This window comes from Mus musculus, chromosome 5, assembly GCF_000001635.26.
Source record: "Mus musculus strain C57BL/6J chromosome 5, GRCm38.p6 C57BL/6J".
Taxonomy (NCBI): Eukaryota; Metazoa; Chordata; class Mammalia; order Rodentia; family Muridae; genus Mus; species Mus musculus.
Genome location: NC_000071.6, coordinates 101,684,041 through 101,705,835, shown reverse-complemented (window position 1 = coordinate 101,705,835; position 21,795 = coordinate 101,684,041). Strand labels below are relative to the sequence as shown.

Genomic DNA, 21,795 nt, shown 5'->3' with positions numbered 1-21,795 from the left:
ACATTTCAAATGTTGTCCCCTTTCTCTTCATCTAGTATGGCTTTTCTTTGCACTTTATTTCAGTGGTTTCTTCAAACATTAAGCCCCATAGGTTCTCAAGTTCTTTAAAAAACCAAACCAAACCAAACCAAACCAAACCAAACCAAACCAAACTAAAAAAACCCACCTCTCTCTCCCTCTCCCCACCCGCCACACTGCGAGCCTGTGTTTGATGACCTATGTTTGTGGGTGTGAGTAGAGACTAGTGCATGCCACAGCACATGGGTGGAGGGTGGAGAACAACCTTGGGTGTCGGCCCTCACCTTGTTCCAGTTGGGGACTCCTCCTCCTTCCCAGTTTGCCAAGAAATGTTCTTGTCGCTGCTTCCCACTTTCCTGTAGGGTGCTGGGAGCCACGCCAGTCTTTCTAAGGGTTCTGGGGTTCTGATTTCAGGTCCTTGGGCTGTGTAGCAAGTGCTTCACCCAAGCCAGTCATCTCCCCAGCCCATGTGGCGAACGTTTCCACTGGGTAGAGCATACGCAGTCAGAGTCCTGAGATTCCAACCGAGGGTTGGCAGGGGTCGTTTGCTTTCTCGAGATTGCTTTTCTCTTTATTGAAATGGGCGGAGTGTGCTGTTGTCTCTCCTGACTCTCGGTGTCCTTTGGGAGATGAGATGAGAAAGGGGAGGTGAAATTTCTTCAGAATTACAAAGCATTTTCTGTTAGTCCTGAAGCAATGCTACAAAATTCAAAGGGTCGCTATTTGCGTGCATTTCCTTCCTAATAGAAAGAACACCATTGGGCTGGAGACATGGCTAAGAGGCTAAGATCAGTGGCTGCTTTTCCAGAGGACCTCAGTTCAATTTCAAGCAACCACATGGTGGCTCACAACCATCTATAAATATAATCTGATGCCCTCTTCTGGCATGCAGGTGTACATGAAGATAGAGTACTTATATACATTAACTAAATAAATAAATCTTAAACAACAACAACAAACAACACCCACACTGTTGCCTGCCATCCCAGCACTCAGGAGGCTGAAGCAGGAGGATCATGAGATTGTAGCTAGTCTGGGCTACATAGCTAGCCTGTCACTTGAAAACCACAGACACTCCAAAACTACCATCCATCTTCCCTTCACCTGTCTCTCCTTTTGGAAGCAAGATCTAGAGTCTGCTGTGGCTAAAAGCGCCTGCACTCACTTGGGCCTGTAGGTGCCTGGTGCATTGCAGAGGGCAGAAGCAGACGTGGCCATATACTGTGACTCTCTTGTTCTGAAACATTTTCCCCTTCAGTCACCTAGAATTCTAGGTGGATAGACAAACACCTTGTACAAGAGTTGACAGTGTGTCCAGGCAACTGCAACTTCCTTACTGTGCTTTTACTAATCCCTAGACAAGGATCAGCCAGACCAGAGTGTAACCAAGACTGACCAATGGCATGTGTTTCCTCTGATTCCTGGATAATTTTCCTTGCCTGGATAATTCGGGGGCTCTTGACTGCCCCGCTGAACAGCACTGACAGGAGCAGCTGCCCTTCCTTCCTGCTGTGGTTTTACTGACTAAATGTCCTTTCCTGGTTTTCACACCTACTTTCTCTGGGTTTGGAGGTGAGTGGCTGGACCCAATATGTTGGAATACCCAGTGTCAGGGCCCTGACCAAGGATTGCAGTAGTATTTATACACATGTACACACACACACATATGCACACGCGCACCCTCCCACCCATCCCCCAGGAACACACCTCTCCTACCCTGGAATGTCACACGGTAACAATGGCAACGCAGGAAGAGGAAGGAACCTGGAGAACGCTCTCCTCAGTGCCCTAGTTCGTCACAGACGGGTCCTTGCAGCGTCATCTCTGGACATTCTGAGGAGTGGTATGCTAGAGGAAGGAGGGACCTCAGGGGCAACCAGCTTCTAGGTAGCAGAAGGGATCAAATTCTCAAACCGTTAGTGTGAGAGAGCAACACAAACTTCTGCTGTGAGGTGGATCTCACCACAGGCCCAGGCTGAGCGTGACCTAGGGCTGGTGCCTCTGAAGCAGGAGACAGCACAAGGTTTTCCACATTTCCTCGGGTATTTTGTTGCGGTGACGACAGATGGACTCACACCTCCGCTTTATCCTGTCGCTTTACTATTTGTTCGCCCTGTATTTCTGTGACCTGCTTACAGTTATATTTTCTTTCAGACTTTAACAGCTACCACCTCAGCCAGTTCAGGTGCAGTGTTTAGTGGCGGTCATGGCTTCCACGCCACCGCCACTGCTGACTCATCAGCTCCTCAGACCCCATGCACGCATGCGCTCACGCCCACGCACGCTCTTTCTGAGCCTTTTAAAGGAAAATACCTCTCTTTTTGCCCCTGTGTACTTTAGTGTATGTTTCTCTCTCTCTCTCTCTCTCTCTCTCTCTCTCTCTCTCTCTCTCTCTCTCTCTCTCTCTCTCTCTCGCTCTCTCTCTCACTCTCCCCCTCCCCTCCCCCTCCCCCTCCCCTCTCCCTCCCCCTCCCCCTCCCCCTCCCCCTCCCCCTCCCCCTCCCTCTCCCTCTCTTACCGGTAATCTAGCCCAATAAATTTACACTGTGCCATACTCTGAAATTGCTCATTCAGATTTCAGTTTTGTCCATTCTCCTAAAAAATGAACTTTCGGCCATTTTATCCTTCCTGGACAGAATCGGGAGAGAAATGTGTATTGCATTAAGTTGTCAAATGCTTATACCTTTAATTTGTATTTCCATGGCCTTTATCTTTTATGATTTGGACAGCTTTTTGGTTTTATTTATGCTTTTGTATGGCTGGGCTTGAATCCTCACTAAACCTTGTGTGATTTAGGCACGTGCTCTGCCGTTGAACTTCGTCTCTGACCCTGATTTGGTTGTGTCGAAGATTACTGTCCCCTCTTTCAATGAGTCAGGGCATTCGTCGTCTGGCTTTTCTGCTTGTCCTTGTGGTCAGCCCGCATTATGAGGAGGGACATGTCTCACGTGAGACTCTTCTGAAGCCTGCACCTGGAGTCATACCAGAACCATCTGCTCCTTGGCTGAGTTACCTGAGCTCAGCAGATCAAGAACTAACCTAGCTTCTCCCTGTGGGATTTTGATTACGGTTGCTTCCCTTGAAGCTATGATGCAAGAGGAGGGAAGAAAACACCAGTCTTGATCAAAAGTTCTCTCTGGGTTAGAATCCATCGGTGTACTTCACGTGATCCAGTCTCTCTGTGATAAAACTGTGGAACCTTCCTTGTGAATGCCAACACTCTTGTTTTTACTAATGTGCCCCTAGCAGTCTCCTGCTGGAGAGATCCTGGACTAATATCCCTTTTCTGTCAGTGTGATCAATATCTGGACCAAAGGCAAATTTAGGAGGAGAGCGTTGCTGTGCCTTATGACTCCAGAGGGGAGTCCAAGAGGACAAAGAAGGAGGGCTGCTGATCATCACTGTCTATCCACACACAGGAAGGAGGGCAGGAAAGGAGAGAGAGAGAGAGAGAGAGAGAGAGAGAGAGAGAGAGAGAGAGAAGGAGGGCTGCTGATCATCACTGTCTATCCACACATAGGAAGGAGGGAAGGAAAGGAGAGAGAGAAAGAAGGGAGGAGAGGGGAGAGGGAGAAAGAGAGAAAGGAGGGAAGAGAGAGAGGGGGGGAAGGGGAGGGAGAGAAAAAGGAGGGAGGGGGAGAGGAGAGAAACACATAGAGAAAGACGGAGAGGCAGAGAGAAGAGAGAGACAGAGATAGAAGAGGGGTCAGGGATCAGAAAGTAGGGTAAGGACTTAAACCCTCAAAGTCCATTCACACTCTCCCCCCCCCCCACTGACACACTTCCTCCAGTGAGGCTTCATCTCCTGAAGGCTTCATAACCTCCCCCAAATAGCATCACCATCATGGGAGCAAGCATTTAGACACACAAGGAGGATTTCCTCACTGAAGCCACCAGAGAGAACATGTATCAAATCTATCGTCTCTTCACCTTTCCAGATCTCTCGTCTATCTTTCTACATAACGTATGACCTCACGAGTTCTTCATTTTCTGTGTTTTATTGTTGGTTGTGCTGCTGTTTTCGTTGTCTTCGATCTGCCAGGGGATGTTGGCATTTGTGTCCTTTGTCTCTAATGTTGTTGTTGTTTTCTTGTGGCTGCCTGTGCTGTCCTTGGCTCTGTCCTGCTGTGGCCCTGGGATTAGGGAGCACTTCTTCCTAGCTGAGTGGCAGCTGCGGGGTGTGACAGGGAGAGGAGCTGCAGTCCTGGGGCAGGACAGTGCTGGGCCTTTCTGTGATGCAAGCAGAGGACGATGGATCCATGAAGCCACTGTCTGACAAACTGGTTTGCTATGAGGAGGAAAACTGGGTTTGAGATGTAAGCAATCCAGTGGCTCTGTTAACTTATAATTAACCTGCAGCTTGAAATCTGGGTCAGGCAACCTGGGTCCATGTCTCAGCTTCCACTTGCTGGCAGCATGGACTTCCCATCTGCAAAAAGTGATTAGCAGGGCACAGCATAAAGTAACACAGAGATTATGTAAATAAACTGTGTAAGTGCTGAGGAAGAACCCACGTGGAATATTTCCACACACCGAAGTTCTTCCTGCAAATGCTACCTGCTGGAGACTGCCCTGCTCTCTTCACTTTCCTTGTTTCAAGTGGATTAAAATGTAGACACCGTTTGTTTCAAGAGGAAAGGAATTCTGCTTCTATTATTCAGTTTTGTGACCATGTATGAAACTTAGACGATCATTGGGAGACAACTTTTGTTTATAGGCAGGGGAAAGAAAGTTCTCTTAGGGCTTTTGAAACAGGCTCTGAATGTATTCCCAAGTTGGACCAGAGCTTGAGGCAATCCTGCCTCATCCTCTAGATGCTTAGATTATGAGTAGGTGAACCAACCAACAACCATCAATGAACAAACCTAAAAGGTGTTCAAAAAGCAGTAATGGAAATGTTCACTAGGGGGCGCCATTACAACAAATATGTGACACTTCTTTTAAAAACATTTATGCAAGCGTCATAGTTTATTGATAGTGCCTTTCCTGGGAAGTGAAAACCGATAAGTATGATGGTGCCCTTTCATCCTACCATAAATAAAACAGCTGGCTGTTTCAAAGATAAACATTACTATAATTGGAAATGAACAAATATTTACTGAGTCCTGGGCAGCCCTAATGCCCCATTCTGTCCCAGCCAAGAGGAAATAATCAGTAGATGTATGTAGTTGGATAAAGTATACTTAACACATTGAATAGTGAGATAAGAACAAGCCATTTATAACACTTGTTAACATTCTCCGAAACGATAATACACATGCGCGGTCAAATAAAAACAAATGAAACTTAAAGGGACCTTCCTCTGACTGTTTCCATATCTCAGTGAAGAAGAGGGGCTTTTGAGTTAGACATAAGCTCATGGCGGTTTTTCAGTAGAGAAAGAAGGCAGTGTGTGATAGTAGAACACTCTGGGTTTCGGGTCCTCTTTCCTCTTCCTTGGCCCCCTGACAGTCCATTTCTGCCTCCTTTGCCACCTCTCTAAGAGGAGGGACAACGAAGCGCAAAGTTGTGTTCTGAGTTCCAGGGATAGGACTTGCTTATCTCTTCGTATCTTCTGTGTCCCGGTTGGATGCTCCGTAGTCCGTATCAGCGAGAGAGAGAGAGAGAGAGAGAGAGAGAGAGAGAGAGCTTCTCTCACACTAGAGGTAGAATGTCACCGAGTTATGCAGAGCTTTCTAATGTGTAATTTCTCCTCCCTCCCTCCCTCCCTCCCTCCCTCCCTCCCTCCCTCCCTCCCTCCTTTCTTTCTTTCTTTCTTTCTTTCTTTCTTCCTTCCGCTCTCTCTCCCCCCCTCCCTCCTCCCGTTCTTCCTTTCTGTATCAGCACCACTGGAAGTACAGAGGGACTGTAGCTCATTGTCGGAATCCAAGGTAACAATAGACAGGACTAGGTAGACAAGGTGGATGCATCTGTGAGCTGCTGTCCCAAATCACACTCCCAGAGAGGGATTAGTTTGAGAAAGTGCTCCTCACACCCACCGAGTCATGTGTAAAATACACAGCTCCATGAATTTGATGAGAAAGAATTAGCTTTAAAAACAAATAAAAACCACCTGGAAAAACACCTAAACAAGGAGCAGAAAGACCTTGTCTTAGTTAAGGTTTGTATTTCTGTACAAAACATCATGGCCAAGAAGCAAGTTGGGGAGGATAGGGTTTTTTTCAGCTTACATTTCCACATTGCTCTTCTACCAAAGGAAGTCAGGACTGGAACTCAAGCATGTCAGGAAGCAGGAGCTGATGCAGAGGCCATGGAGGGATGTTTCTTACTGGATTGATTCCCCTGCCTTGCTCAGCTTGCTTGCTTATAGAACCCAAGACTACCAGCCCAGGGATGGCACCACCCACAATGGGCTATCCCTCCTTGATCACTAACTGAGAAAATGCCTTATAGCTGGATCTCATGGAGGCATTTCCTCAAGGGAGGCTCCTTTCTCTGTGATAACTCCAGCTTGTGTCAAGTTGACACACAAAACCACCCAGTACAGACCTCTATCTCTTCAGCTCACTTTTACTTGCTGAAGAAATGGAAGAAGACACTAGAAAATGGAGTGACCCTCCGTGCTCACGGATTACCAGAGTTAACATTGTGAAAGTATCTGTGTTGCCCAAAGCAATGTACAGGTTCAGCATCTTCACAGAACTAGAAAGGCCAATCCTAAATTCACATGGAACCATAAGAGACCCAGATAGCTAAGCACTGCTTAGCAGAAAGGGTCATGTGGGAACTATCACAACATCCAAGCTCCAAGAATGTGACAGAGCCACAATGATCAGAGCTGAGTGTGAGTGTCACAAGACCAGTGAAATAAATAAAGACCAGAAAAATAAAGCCACTCAGAGTAACCTATTTTTTTTTTTTTACAAAGATATGAGCCCTATGTTGGAGAAAAGACTTCCTAGGGAAGCCTTCCAGCGTGGAATAATGAAGTTAGATCTACATCTCTCATCTTGAACAAATGTGAACAATTCAAAGTGTATCAGAGACTTTAATATAAGACCTGGAACTGAACTGTTAGAGGAAGACCTAGGGAAAACCCACTTCGAAGTATAGATGTTGTCTTGGGGTTTCTTTTGCTGTGCTACAACACTGTGACCAAAAACAACTTGTGAGAAAAGTGTTTATTGTGTCTTCTAGGTACGGCTCCATCACTAAGGAATCTGGAGGCTGGAGCTGAGGCAGAAGCCATGAAGGGTTGCTGCTTACTGGCTTGCTCTACATAGATTGCTCAGCCTGCTTTCTTATAGAACCCAGGACCACCAGCTCAAAGGTGGCCCTGCCCACAGTATGCTACCCCTTCCATATCAATGATTAATCATGAAAACTGCACCACAGGCCATTCTGTTGGGAGCATTTTCCCTCTTGAGGTTCCTCTTCCAAACTGAGTCTAGTATGTGTTAAGCTGACTTAAAACTGTGTGGACAAAGCTTTCCTGAAAAGCCTCAACATCACGGGAAATAATCCCAAGAGCTATCAAATACATTTGCATAAAATCTAAAAGCTTTGGCACCGAAAAGACAAGAATTACCTGGAGAAACAGACATAGAATAGAACAAAGTCTTCCCACTGCCTGTCAGATGGTGTTACTATTTAGACTACACAGGAAATGCAAAGTTAAATACCAGAAAATTGTCTATTCAATAAATGTGTTAATGGACCAAATAAAAAATTATTTTCTCTTTGTTTGTTTGTTTGTTTGTTTCTTTCTTTCTTTCTACCTCCCTCCTTCCCTCCCTTCCTCCCTCCCTCCCTCCCTCCCTCCTTCCCTCCCTTCTTTCCTTCCTTCCTTCCTTCCTTCCTTCCTTCCTTCCTTCCTTCCTTCCTTCCTTCCTCCCTTTCTTCCTTTCTTCCTTTTTTCCTTTCCTTCTTTCGATAGGGTCTCTCTACATAGCCCTGGGTGTCCTGGAAAAGAACCTGGTTGGATTTGAACTCACAGACCTCTATCTGCCTCTGCTTCCCAATTACTGGGATTGCAGGTGTGAACTACCAAGCCCACAGACAATTTTAAAAAGAAACACAAATCGTCAACAAATATTTGAGAAGGTGTTCGACAACCTTACCCACTAGGGGAGCACACATTAAAATTTTGTTGAGAGTCCATGTCACCCTGGTCAGAGTGGCTATCGATTAGAAAACAAACGCCCACCATAGTGTGGAGATTTCCTGCATGCAGCTTCCACACCATGCCTAGAAGACTCTGAACTTGCACCAGTTACCTTTTCTTCTTCTTCTTCTTCTTCTTCTTCTTCTTCTTCTTCTTCTTCTTCTTCTTCTTCTTCTTCTTCTTCTTCTTCTTCTTCTTCAAAAAAAAAAAAAAAAAAAAAAAAAAAAGATGTTAATCTACGGGGATTTGCTCCCTCTGCCCTAGAAGGTGTTTTCCCACAATCCTCTCTTTCTCTTCTCTCTTCCTGTCAGAGCCGTTGCCATGATGATGGAACTGTGTAGTTTCAGCAGGTACAAGATCCATCCTGGACACGAGCTGTGCTACACCAGGACTGCCGGAGGAATCCTCAGCAGATAAAGTAGACCGTGTCTACAGAAGAAGACACAAAGACAGGACAGCCAGAGACAACTCAAAAGAAAAGAACCCACTAAGCAGCTGCTCCCTGGGTCAGAGGAAAAGGAGGAAAAGGAAGAGGAGGAGGAGGAGGAGGAAGAAGAGGAGGAGGAGGAGGAGGAAGCAGCCGCAGTGGCAGCAGCAGCAGCATATTTCTTTGTGTTGACCCAACAAGACTTACTCTAGCGCTTACTTTAGGCTGTAGTGTGGCACTGGTGGGCTGGGACCATAGGAAATTACTGAAATACGGCCCAGAATCTGTTTCTCTGTAGTGTGGCTCTACACTACCCAGGGATGAAGGAAGAGTACAGTACTGGAGGCCATCTACGGTTTATCATAAGAGAGCAGAAACATACTTTTGATTTGCTTGTTTGTTTGTTTTTATAGAAGGTAGTAGTGTCCAGAGGACTGCCTGGAGTTAGGAGACAACCAGAAAGATGGCTTTAGAATCTGTAGAGGTTAAAAGCACCAGCTGCTCTTCCAGAGGACCCTGGTTCAATTCCTGGCATTCACAAAGAGGCTTATAACCAGTTGTAAGGCTAGTTCCTGGGAGTCTACCACCCTCTTTTGTCCTCCATGGGTAGTACATGCATGTGGTTCATAGACATACATGATACACACAAGCAAAATACTTGTACTAGTTAAGAGAGAGGAGAGAGCAGAACAGAAGATGGGGGAAGAGAGGGACAGTAGGGGAGGGGGAGGGGGAGGGGACGGAGAGGAGGAGAGAGAAGGAGGGGGAAGAAGAGGGACAGGAAGAGGGGGAAAGAGGAAGGGGAGGGGTAGGAGGTAGGGGAGGGGAAGGGAAGGAGGAGGGAGGGGAGGAGAAGGGGAGAGGAAGGAGGGGAAGGAGAGAAAGAGGGGGAGGGAGAGGGAGGAGAGGGAAAGGGGGAAAAGAGGGAGAGGGGGAGGGGGAGCATTAGGATAGAAGGCTGATGTTGCAGAGTAGACATCTTTAGCCTTGACCTACACTTGCTTCCCTAACAGCCTGGCTCTCCCCACTCTTGCTTGCACATGGTATTCTTCTGCCTGGGACTCCACACCTACAATTGGCACAAGCTCTATCCTCCACCTTCCATCTTCCCTACCACTGCAGCCATCTTGAAGTGTGTCCTCAGAGACAGCCTGTGGGTCAGTAAACAACAGGTGAGGGAAAAGCAAGGCAGACCAACCTGGCACCTAAACTCTGAATCATAGATATATACGTATATCTGCAAGTGAATTTGTAGATCATAGTGAGGGGACTGAGAGAGGAGGAAGAAGGCTTAAAGGGGCAGGAAGTGGAGAAGCCAAGGAAATCGTGTGATGGGGCAGGCGAGCTGACTGGGGAAAGAAAGGAACCAGGCGGGAGGGAGGAGAGGGCACCGGAAGGGACACCTGAGAACAGTCTACTGGCACATGCTATGAAGATGTCATGGAGAAACCTAAAAAATTACAAACACACTGTTCCTCTCAGTCAGATTTACGTTCTCCCGTATATCACAAACTCCTTACCTGGGGTTCTCGATAAAATGCTCATAAAGCCAAAACCTTGTAACTGAATTCCTCTTTCCTTTCCAATGACAATGTGATGTTTTAATTTTTTTTTTTAAATTAGTCTCTTTCTGACACGGGCCGTGGAATGATTTCAGATGCGATGATGCGATGTCTGTAACCCACTTCAGAATAATTGCTTCCAATAGCCAGCACTTATGTCTCCATAGGAAGCCTCTGGACATGGACACAGGGCTCGACAGTTATTAAAGCCAGGTCCTCAGGATGCTGAGGGTACAGAAATTATGTATTCTTTCTGTACTTTGGCACTAGTTTGAAATTTTCCATAGGAAAAAGTTAAAAACAAATCACGTGCCAAAAACCTCCCAAATGTAACTGTCATTATTTAATAACTTTGAACTTAATGTGGACCTAAGAAGCCATCTTTCATGAGAAAAAAAAATTTGCAGTTTCAAGTCTTTTTCTTGATGATCGGGTCCGAACGTGTTAATCAATGCTGCCCTGTCACAGCCCCTGACATAAGAAAACGCTGAGATGTGATTTTTAAGTCATAAAGAGTGATCATAGTAATAGCTCCATCTTTTGCATAATATTTAAATCAATGCATTGATTCCCAGTTGCCCGAGGCTCTTATTTCAGTAACAAAATAAACGATACATCGTTCAGGAAAGTTGAATCAATTTGGGTTCATTTGTGCACAAAATCTGAAGCTAATTAAGGCCTGCCTTTCAGCTCTGCCTAGGAGAAGCCTTCAGGTTTCCATTGAGGCTGGGCTCCTCTCTTCCTTCTTCTCTTCCTTCTTCTCTTCCTTCCTCTATCCCTCCCTCTTTTGCTCACTTCCTCCTTTCTTCTTTTCCTCCCTCCCTCCCTTCCTCTTTTCCTTCCTTCCTAGTTGCTGTGTTCATGAAAAGAGAAATTACCAGTCATGTTGATACCCAGCCTTGACTCTTTGTATGTCCTCAGATAAGGAATTATGAATCTATTCAATGTCCACAGACATCTCTGCTCCCCCAGATCAGAAGCTCTTAGTTCTGTAGTGCTGTCTCCCTCTCTACCCTTGTGTGATGGTTTGTATATGCTTGGTCCAGGGAGTGGCACTATTAGAAGGTGTGGCCCTGTTGGAGTGGGTGTGGCCTTGTTGGAGTAGGTGTGTCGCTATGGGTGTGGACTTTAAGACCCTCACTCTAGCTTCCTGGAAGCCAGTCTTCTACTAGCAGCCTTCAGATGAAGATGTAGAACTCTCAGCTCCTCCTGCACCCATGGTGCCTGGACTATGCCATATTCCTGCCTTGATGATAATGGACTGAACCTGTGAGCCTGTATGCCCGCCCTAATTAAATGTTGTCCTTATATGACTTGCCTTGGCCATGGTGTCTGCTCCTAGCAGTAAAACCCTAACTAAGACACCTTGTTTCCTTTTTTAGCAAAAACTCCTTTGCTATCTTCTCCAGCTCCATTCTCCTCATGCTTTCCTGAGTTGGCTTCAGTCGGATTTGCAAGCATTGTCATCAATAGCAACAACTCCCCCTTGAGTAAACCTGTCCACTCTTGCTCATCCATCTTGGCCCACTGGCAGCATTTGGCAGGACTCCTTACTCTCCACCCAGAGCCCATCGGGGGACTTTTAGATCACAACCCTCTGCAGGTTTTCCTCCCACTTCATTGGTCCTTCCTTGTCAGCTCTGGCTTCTGATCCCTCCTTGCACTTTGTGGCCAGGTTGGAGCCTTAAAGTCCTGGACTCTCTACCTTTACTCCTCGCCTTGGTAGGTTATTGTCTCTTAGACTCAGCTCCAAATGAAATGATCAAGTGCAGATGCTCTGAAGAGTCACCCGTGCAGACTCCTCTCCCATGCAGACTCCTCTCCCATGCAGACTCCTCTCCCATGCAGACTCCTCCAAGAGGCATGGCTGTGGTCACTATTTGAGGACTCCACTTGAAACTGTACCCTCTGCTCTGCCCCCAGTGACCGGATCAGCATTGGCACCGTGGAAATTCTCACACCTTCATCACAAAGGACACTAAGCTTCCAGCACATGGTCTTTTAGAGAACACATTTAGCCTATCCAAGCCACAGCAAGTTACCTTTATCCACCCACTGGTCATCTCCTTTCTATCCCTAACTCATTAGAATAGAAGTTTTATACAGAGGGGCTGATGTATCTCTGCCTTGGTTTGGGTTTTTTGTTGTTGTTGTTGTTTTTGTTTTTGTTACTGTGTTTTGTTTACATGGCCTGCATCAGAGCCTAACACTTGCTGGATATGTAAATACCTAATGATGATTAATTGATTATACAACTTTGTCACTGACCACTTCAAATTCTTCTTGTATAAACACCATATATAAATAAGACATGCAGAATGGAAGGGGGAATGAAAACTGTTTGGGGTTTGGTGATAACAGTGGTTGAAAGTGAAGAACTTCTGCTTAAGCCTGGCCAAGTCTTTCTTTTTCTTTCTCTTTTTCTTTTTCTTTTTCTTTTTCTTTTTCTTTTTCTTTTTCTTTTTCTTTTTCTTTTTCTTTTTCTTTTTCTCTCTCTCTTTCTTTTTCTCTTTCTTTTTCTTTTCCTTTTTCTCTTTCTCTTGCTCTTTTTCTTTTTCTCCTTTTCTCTTTCTCTCTTTTTCTCTTCTTTTCTTTTTCTTTTTCTCTTTCTTTTTCTTTTGTCTTTTTCTAGTACTGGGTCTTGAACCTAAAGTTTTACACGTGCAAGGCAAATGCTTTACCACTGAGATGTGCTGCCAGCCAGTGTCTGAATTTTAGCAATGATAAGGTTTTTCTTTTGGTTGTATTTCAGTGTAATTATGGGTAGCAATAATGAAGAGAGTAAGTGGCTAATATTGTCAGCTCAACAGGATCTAGAACAGCCTAGACTCATGATTCTAAGCGTGTCTCTGAGGGAGTTTCTATGTTGGGTTAATTAAGGTAAGAAGATCTGCCCACCCTCCCTAACTGTGGGTGGCTGAAAGCTGTGGTTCCAGCCTAAATAAAACAGAGGATGCTAGCCGAGCTCTAAGGGCCACAGTTCTCTGCTTTCTGATTGTGGATGCATTGTAACCCTTCATGTCTGCTGACATGATATCCCTGCCATGGCGGTTGGTGGAAGAGGGATCCTGAATAAACCCTTCCTTCTCTCAGTTGCCTTTGTCAGGGACTTTGTTACTGTGATGAAACATGCCATGAATCCTGACTCAGAAAGTCGCCTTCCCACCACCCTCCCCAATTCTACCACCTGTATCAAACAACTCATAGTTTGATATAAAGTCCTTTATACATCACGATTTCCCTGAGGTCATGGGGAGGCATTCTTGTACCTGGGTGCAGATGAGGAGTCTGAGACTGGGACAGGTTAAGGAATTGTCCCAGGCTGCCTAGCTACTTGGTGAAAGCGGCAGTTAAGAGAAAACAGCCCAGCGTTACGATGGACAGCATGTCTGTTTCTTTACCACATTGCTAAGGTACTGAAGTCACATAGCTCAGCAGCAGAGTGCTTTTCTAGTGAGGCCCTGGGTTCAGTCCCTGGGACTGCAAAAAAAAAAAAAAAAAAAAAAACAAAAAACAAAACAACAGGAGAATGTCCCACAACTGAAGTCACATAGAGCCGGCATGTAGGACATCGATAAAACCGAACTGGAAACAGAAACTTGTACCAACATGATGTTCACACGCCAGTATGACACTGATCTGTTAGGCTCTGTGGCACAGATATCTATAGACCTCCCACTGTGGTATGGAAGTCACTGGAGGCATGACTTGGTTCTCTGCGAATTTCTTTTTCTTTTTTTTTGTTTTTTTTTCGAGACAGGGTTTCTCTGTATAGCCCTGGCTGTCCTGGAACTCACTCTGTAGACCAGGCTGGCCTCGAAGTCAGATATCTGCCTGCCTCTGCCTCCCAAGTGCTGGGATTAAAGCCGTACGCCACCACACCCGGCACATTTTTTTTTTTCCTATTGAAACAAGAATTGGGTTTCCAGACTGAAGGCCAGTGTAGGCACCTGGACTTCACGTATGGTGTGGAAAGCAGGAGCAGCCCTCACTGCACAGTACAAGAAGTGCAAGAGTGTTCTGTATGCAAATTACATTATGACAGAATGCAGACTGGCCACGGGGAACAGGCAAAGCTGACTTTTTAAAATCTGAAAATTTGAAGAGGTTTGCCTGTATTGAGAATAACTGTAGATCTAAGGATGCCTTCCAACTTTTAAAAGATGAATTTTGAACTAAGAGGAAGCAGAAGGAGAAAATGACTCAGCCCTGAGTTTCATCTTTTATTTTATTATGGAGACAATGAGATCCGAGAATATATTTATGGGGGGAAAAAGGAATAACAATAAGGAACAATTGATCCCCACATTGCACGGAGTAGACCTGGGCAACACAGAGGGAAAGAGTTTGAAGGCCTCTATCCTGAGGCAACACCTCAGGCCTCTGGTGATCTGCCATGAGGTTCAATGCTGTGGTTGGTCTCCTATCAGCGGAGGAGAGAAACACAGTAGCATTTTTGTCTTTTCTGGGACACAAGGGAATTCAGCAAAAATCAGTTCTGAGGGAAGTGTTTTAAACAACTTTCCCCCTGGTCTTTTACGTGTGATCCAAGAGCAGTCCTTCTGGGACATTTCCCCTCAGCAGCAGTCCAGCCTGAGGAAGACATCTTTAATGACTTAGTTTGCGTTCAGAACACAGAAGAAGGTAGCATAATGAGCTTGACAGCGGAGTGGGTTCCTAGGCTGTTGCTTTGTGAGGCAAGCCAGTTCCTTCCAGTTCCTTTTTGTTAGAGTTCTTCCTGGTTAGAGGGCTCCACTTCACACCTCTGCTGTAGTCTCCAGGGTTCCAGTTCACACCTCTGTTTTACTCCACAGGGCGGGCTTCCTCTTTCTTCAACCTGCTAAATGTCACTTCTTGGGAAGTAGTGATTGCTTGGGGGAAAACAAAACAAAGACAAAACAAAACCCCAAACATGATGGTTTCCATATCCAGAGGACAGTACCATGGTGCAAAGTGGGAAGTTTGGGGCTTCCTCTGGCTGTGTAGAGAACTTGTTTCAGCCCGTTCAAAAATAGAGAGATACACACACTCAGAGAAATCACTGGTAATACCTCAGCTGGAAGCCATGAAGACCAGGGTGACTGTGAGTGTCAACTCCACTGGCTTTGGTCTCTGGGGTGACTGTGATTGTCAACTTGACTGGCTTTGGCATCATCTAAGAGACAAAGCTCCAGCTGTCGTGTTGGGGTGTTTGCAGGGAGTTTTGCCTGTGGTCCGTTAGTTACCTGTCTATTGCTGAGATAAAATACCAGGACCAGGGCAACTTATAGAAGGAAGGGTTTATCAGGAGTGATGGTTTCATAGGGTCAGGATCCATGATGGCAGGAGCAGCAAGGCAGCAGGTGACAGAGGCGGTGGCTGAGCTGGAACCTGAGGGCTGCAGGACACAGAAAACAAATTGGGAATAGTTTGTGGCTTTGCAAGCCTCGAAGCCCACCCCCAGTGATGCACTTCCTCCAGTAAGTCTCTCAAAATAGCGCCATCAACTGGATACCTAGTGTTCAGAGCCTGTGTGGAAGCATCTCACTCAAACCTCCACAGAGAAGACTGTGGGCGGCATAATCCCATGTGCTGGAGACCTGGACAAAAAAAAAAAAAAAAAAAAAAAAAAAAAAGATGATCAAAGAAGACAAGCAGAGAAGCTGTGGACATGGTGTGAAACCACCTCAGTGTCTCTGCTGTGACTTTCCAGCATGATGAACTGGATCCTGGAACTGTGGGCTAAGATGCATTGAAGTTCTTCTGTAGGCATCTTGTCACAGCAGTGAGACCATATAAGGGGTGAGGTTTTTAATTATTATTTTTATTTTTTTAATTGTTTTTCTTTTTTTGGTTTTTTGAGACAGGGTTTCTCTGTGCATGTCATTTTTACTTTTTAACTCATTTGAGATACACTCTTGCTATGTAGCCCTGGCTGTTAATTCCCCTCTCTTTCCCTTTCAACTCTGAGATTATACTTCTGCACCACTGGAGCCCAGTAAGCTATTTCTTTTGTGCAGCATTGAGGCAGAGTCTGTAAGCTGGGTAGAGAGAGCCCAAGAGAGAGACAAGTAGAAGGCGGATCAAGATGCACAATCTTGTCTTCTAGATGGAGGAGCCGGACTCTGCTGCAGGCCTTTGGGAACATGACAGACCTCTTAGGAGGGGGATCACTGAGACCCGGGCCTGCTTGCCCACACGTACATTTCTAGTCCTTTCCCTGGAGTGTCTTCTCCAGCAGGCAAGGCCCGCTGGCTTCTGATGCATTCGGTCAAAGGGAGACGACTGGGGATGGCAGAAATCAAGGGTTTCCTCCACGGTTTTTTACTTCAGGCAAACAATAGCAGCTGCTATGTCTCCCCCATGACTCTGTCTTTGGACAGGTTGGATATAGTTTCCAGTTTTATGAGGTGATGCCACATTGTGACCATCCATTTTTATTGTTATTATTTTGTTTTTGCTTTTTTTCGTTTTTTTTTTTTTTTTTTTTTTTTTTTTTACCTTTGTTCCTCTATCCCGGGGCTGTCAGTGATCCTCTGCTATTGAGTGGTCTCTGAGTCTTCTCTACAGCTCCCAAGCTTTTTTTTTTTTTTTTGCCATTCATGTTATGAACGCAAATTACATATGGTTTTAGAGTGCTTTGTTTCCTGGATGGATCATGACTGATATAAAATTTATATTAACTTGAAAATCTGCAAAGGTCACCGCAGTGTCAGGGAACGGTGAATTGCACGGAGGAGGGAAGCATCGAGCAAGATGGGACATCTAACACAGGAACCGAAGGGGAGTGGTGAGCCTTTGGATCCAGGCAGAGGCGGGAAGAAGCAAACTTGGGAGATACAAAGAAGGCAGAAGCCGTGCTTCTTGTGAATGATTGGCTGTAGGAGAAGAGCAGAGATAATGCCCACTGTCCTCACTGCTAGAAGAGACCAGGATGCCGCCATTTTGGATACGGACAGCAGGGGGAGCCTATCCTGTGAGATCAGCCATCGGACAGCTGGGTGTGGAGCGAAAGACGCTGGAGAAGAGCGCAACAGACTTAACAAAGCCCTGGCGGAGTGAGTCAGCGCACAGATGGGCAGGGGGCACGAAGACAGGATAAAGTGTGGCGCGCAGAACCCAGGTGGAACCCCAAAGCTTCCATAAAAGGTCAAAGGCGGAGAAGGGAGAGGATGCAGATGTTGGGGGCCTTAGGAGAACTGCAGAATTCTTGCTTGTTTGTTTGTTCTTTGAGGCAGAGTTCCTCTAAGTATCCTTGGCTGTCCTGGATCTCACCATACAGACCAATCTCCAACCCAGATCTGCCTGCCACTACCTCCAAAGGAGTTCAGAGCAGTGTTCCTGCCCACTCAGAAAAGATAAAGAGACAACCCAGAGTTACCCCTTGCTCCCCACCTCTGTTCACAGTCTGGGTCTCCAGAGTTGTCTTGGCGACTCACAGCATGGAGTCTATATTGGCTGTGTTTATGCCATCCTGATCCACGCCACTCCTGGTACTGCCTGATTTCTTCCCCCTGTGTGTAGTCTACACTTGCTTTTATTAAATAGGATTCTGTTGGTTCAAAACCATTTTTGCACGTGCACACACACACACACACACACACACACAATGCTCTGACTCTTAAAATTCCATCTGCAGAGCCAATTTATTCTAAGCCTAACCTCATGACACTAAACCCACTTACTTGGTATGAACTATATCTTTGTTAAGAGAAAATATTCATTACAGATGTAGAGAAGCATAGTGGCATTTCATATTTCAAGCAACTATTGTGTGAGTCAGGCTAATGCCGCCCCTCACAGTATCCCTTGCTCGGTGATGCTGGGAAGTTCTTCAGCTGAAATTTCAGCCACGGCCCTTCATTGACTCACAGACACAGCCTAGGGTGTGCATACTTCATGTCTGAATGATATCTCGCTTCAGTCCGAATGTGATCATGTTTGTGCCTTGGTGTGGTCGGTTTTTTGGGTGGCTGGAACTATCAAGCTAATCTTGATTGGCTGTTGCTAGGGAGTAACTCTAAAGTGTGAGCCAGAGAGAAACTATGTAATTCTTCCTGGGACTTGGATGCAGCTTGGGTTCAGCTGCAGGTCTTTCTTTTAAAATGGAGGCCCGTCCCAAGATGGAGTACTTTTAGTCTCTTATTGGCAATCGTGTGGCTTTACATTTCAGACCATAGTCATCAAATGAAAGTATGGCAGAGGAAGAACAAGCAGTCTCTAGAGGGATGGATAAAAATAATCATGTTTTTACAAAGCCTGTACATTTTGTACTAGGTAGGCTATTTTGTACTAGGATAAGATAGCCAGCTTTATAAAGAGATAAGGTTTAGAGATCCAAAGTCCAAGATTGGATGACCCCTTTGATCTGGCTCTTGGTTATAGCCTTCTCCCTGGCAGAGTCCCAAGGTGGCCCACAGTGCTATGTGACAGGATACCACATAGTACATGAGTCTATGCCTAGCACTCTCTACTTAGTCACTGGGATAATCAGGGTATGTCCACCTCAGGGACCTCACATAATTCTAATTAATTTCCAAAACTCTACCTCTAAGTACCACAGTCATTAAATTTCCGCCTTTTAATACAGGTGACATATGCCTCTGTGGATGAGGGTAGGGTAGGAGACAAGTTAGTCTGAGCCATAGCAGCCTAAGGTGAAGGAGATCGAATGTAGCAAGGTGTCCTGTAGCAAGCCTGTACCCGAAGCCTAGACCTTGAATATAGAAAGGAGGCAATAGACCAACTCGGGGGAAGGAAGGAATGAATGAATGAAGGAAGGGAGGGAGGGAGGGCGGGCCACCTTCCTGGTTCTGCAGCATCAACCTTGTTACTCAACAGACCTGTATCTCAGAGTGACCCAGGTTCCCAACCTGGAGAGAGCATTGGATCATACCGTTCCATCCTGGAAGAGTTCAGGCTTCCATGGGGATTCAAACCATGGCTGAGTAAGCCTTAGTTCTCCTAGTAACCCATCTACAAATCTGCCTCCACAACTTTCTTCCGTTTTTTTTCCTTCTCCCACTACCAACACCCTCCCAACTCCCCATGTTCCAGGGATGCTTCTCTTACCAGATAGAAGGTCCGTTTCTCCTCTGTTCTGCCTTGAGCATCTGCGTTCTCTACACTGAACCATGTCTCCAATCCTCATTTTCATTGGAACCACCACACCTGACATTCCTGTTCAGAATTTCAGTGATAAACTTTATTATGGCTTAGTGTACTATTGGTTTGGCACATATCCATTACATACCTGATTCATTTTCTTGGCCCATGGTATCTCAGAGCTATATCCCTAGCAGACCAGCATCTATATTAGACAGATGTAAGACTTAAATGAAACTAACTTACTAAGTATTCTTTTTTTAAAGATTTATTTACTATTATAATTAAGTACACTGTAGCTGTCTTCAGACTCACCAGAAGAGGGCGTCAGATCTCATTACGGGTGGTTGTGAGCCACCGTGTGGTTGCTGGGAATTGAACTCAGGACCTTCTGTAGAGCAGTCAGTGCTCTTACCTGCTGAGCCATCTCACCAGCCCCCTTACTAAGTATTCTTAATTATCCTGTCCTGTGTGTCTTTGAGGAGAGCAGCACTGGGGAACCTTGGCATTACAGAGCTCTGCAGAGCAAGCACGTGGATACAGGCTATTCATCGCAATGGGCAGGTCCTGCTGTGTGGACTCTTGCTGCATCTCCATTCTCCTGCTCCCATAGATGCTATAGTGAGTACATTTACAGGATGAGTTATGACAAAAATAAGGAAGTTTAAATCTGATAATATATATATATGCAGGGTCTCACTATATAGCCCTGGCTCGCCTGGAACTTTGGTATGTAGACCAGGATGGCCTGGAATGTCTGGAGTCCTGGAATTAACAGCGTGCACCTGGCTAGAAGTTTAACTCACGATGTTTTTTTTTTTTTTTTTTTTTTTTTTTAACAGTTTGACATCTTTCTGTAATCCAGTCTTGGCTTAGAAGCAGAATGGGCACCCAGTAGGACATCAGTGTTTTTAGGCTCAAAATCTCTGCACGTTTCTTATCTGGGGGACAGTGGAGGAATGTGGGCCATGGCTTTTATGGCTCTGGAATAAAAAGTATCAGAAGTGATGTTATTTTTCTAACAGCCAGTTCTGTCTTGTTTACAATAGAAAGCCTTTGGCAAACATAGGAGCTCAAGGGAGACGTGTTTTCCTATTGCTTTTAGGTTTCTGTTTGCGCCCAGGTTCCTCTCTGCATGTGTGCTTTGTACTGTGTCTTTCACACTTCCTGACCCACCGGCCTTCTCACATGAAGACAGCACTGTGTCCTGCCCACAGAACAAGTCTTCCTCTTGCATCTCTATGCTTGCTCCTTTCCCAATCCCATTACTTTTCACATTTTTAATCATTTCAATAAACTTTGTTTTCATGTACCATAAAAGTCTCCAATTACTGAGCACAGAGTTCAGGGGTTTTTATTAAATTCAGCTGTGCAATTATAACCCAATGTCCTGTACCCCCCTCCCATAGAGCCGCCCACAGTCCTCACCACACCTCTCAGTAGCCATGCGCTGGCTGACATCAGGAGTCTTCCTCAGTTCCCCTCCTCCTCTATCAGTTGCCAGCCCTGTCATCCTCTGAGCACTGGAAATACAGGTGGGTCACCACACCCACCCAGTATTTGCGTGGGTTCTCGGGATTTGAACTCTGGTCCTCACGTTTGCACAGCAAATGCTTTAAGCACTGAGCATTTCCTCAGACTTCCATTCTTTTTTATTGCTGAATAATATTCCGCTGTGCAACTCTATCCCATTGTGTCTACTCATGTATCAGCTGATGAATACTTGGGTCACTCCCACTTGTCTAGTGTATGCTCTGCTTCCTAGGGTGAAACTTTCTACTGAGGTACATATTTCCATACACTTTTAGGGATGAAAATTAAAGATGGAAAGTGCTAGAATCAATGCTTGCTGAGTCTTAATACCTTACCCTGTTAGTTCACTACAAACCAGAATTGTTAAAAGTGCAAATTAGTTTTAAAATTCCAATGTTGGGACTGAGGGCATGAAAATCAGTGGTAAAGTATATGCTGAGCATATATGCATAGCCTGGGTTGCATCTCCAGCACAAGTTACACATAGTTAGGCTCCAGCATTGTACATTGCCTAGGTCCTAGTTTGATTTCTATCCAGTGTGTTGGTACACATCTTGGAATGTCTGACTGTAATGGCTATTCCTGGTTGTCAACTTGACTATATCTGGAATGAACTACAATCCAGAATTGGAAGGCTCACCTGTGATCCAGATCTTAAGGCTGGGAGACACAAGTGTCTGACCTGGATCTTGGCATGGAGATCTTGAGGCATAGTGGCTATGAATTCCAGGAGACTAAGGCAAGGAGATCTCTGAGTTCAGGGTCAGCCTAGAACAAAACAAGTCCCAGATCCAGGCATGGCAGCACACACCTTTAATCTGGGTCACACCTTCTGCTGCAGACTACATAAGGACACTAGGAGAAGGAAGATTCATCGCTCTTCTTTGCCTGCTTGCACTTACTTGCCAGCACATCTGTTGAAATCTACTAGCCTCGTGGGACTGAGCAACTACTAGATCCTTGGGCTTCCCATTCATAGCTGACCATTGTTGGGGAGTTGGAATTGCAGACTGTAACATAACATAACAAATTTGCTTACTATATAGAGACTATTCATAAGTTCTGTG

The 21,795-nt window shown here is 45.5% G+C and overlaps 1 long non-coding RNA gene across 6 annotated transcripts in view; it reads right to left on the bottom strand.

Annotated features, from left to right (window-relative positions):
• Positions 1-2,287, bottom strand: part of 9430085M18Rik — a 59,683-nt gene extending 57,396 nt beyond the window's left edge. For all 6 annotated transcript variants that reach the window (XR_001785073.2, XR_880491.3, XR_880490.3 and 3 more), the window contains exons 1-2: positions 1,726-2,287; positions 303-638 (exon numbers count right to left, since the gene is read on the bottom strand). This is a non-coding gene — a long non-coding RNA (RIKEN cDNA 9430085M18 gene). The remainder of the gene's footprint in view (positions 1-302; positions 639-1,725) is intronic.
• Positions 2,288-21,795: the final 19,508 nt, after the last annotated feature.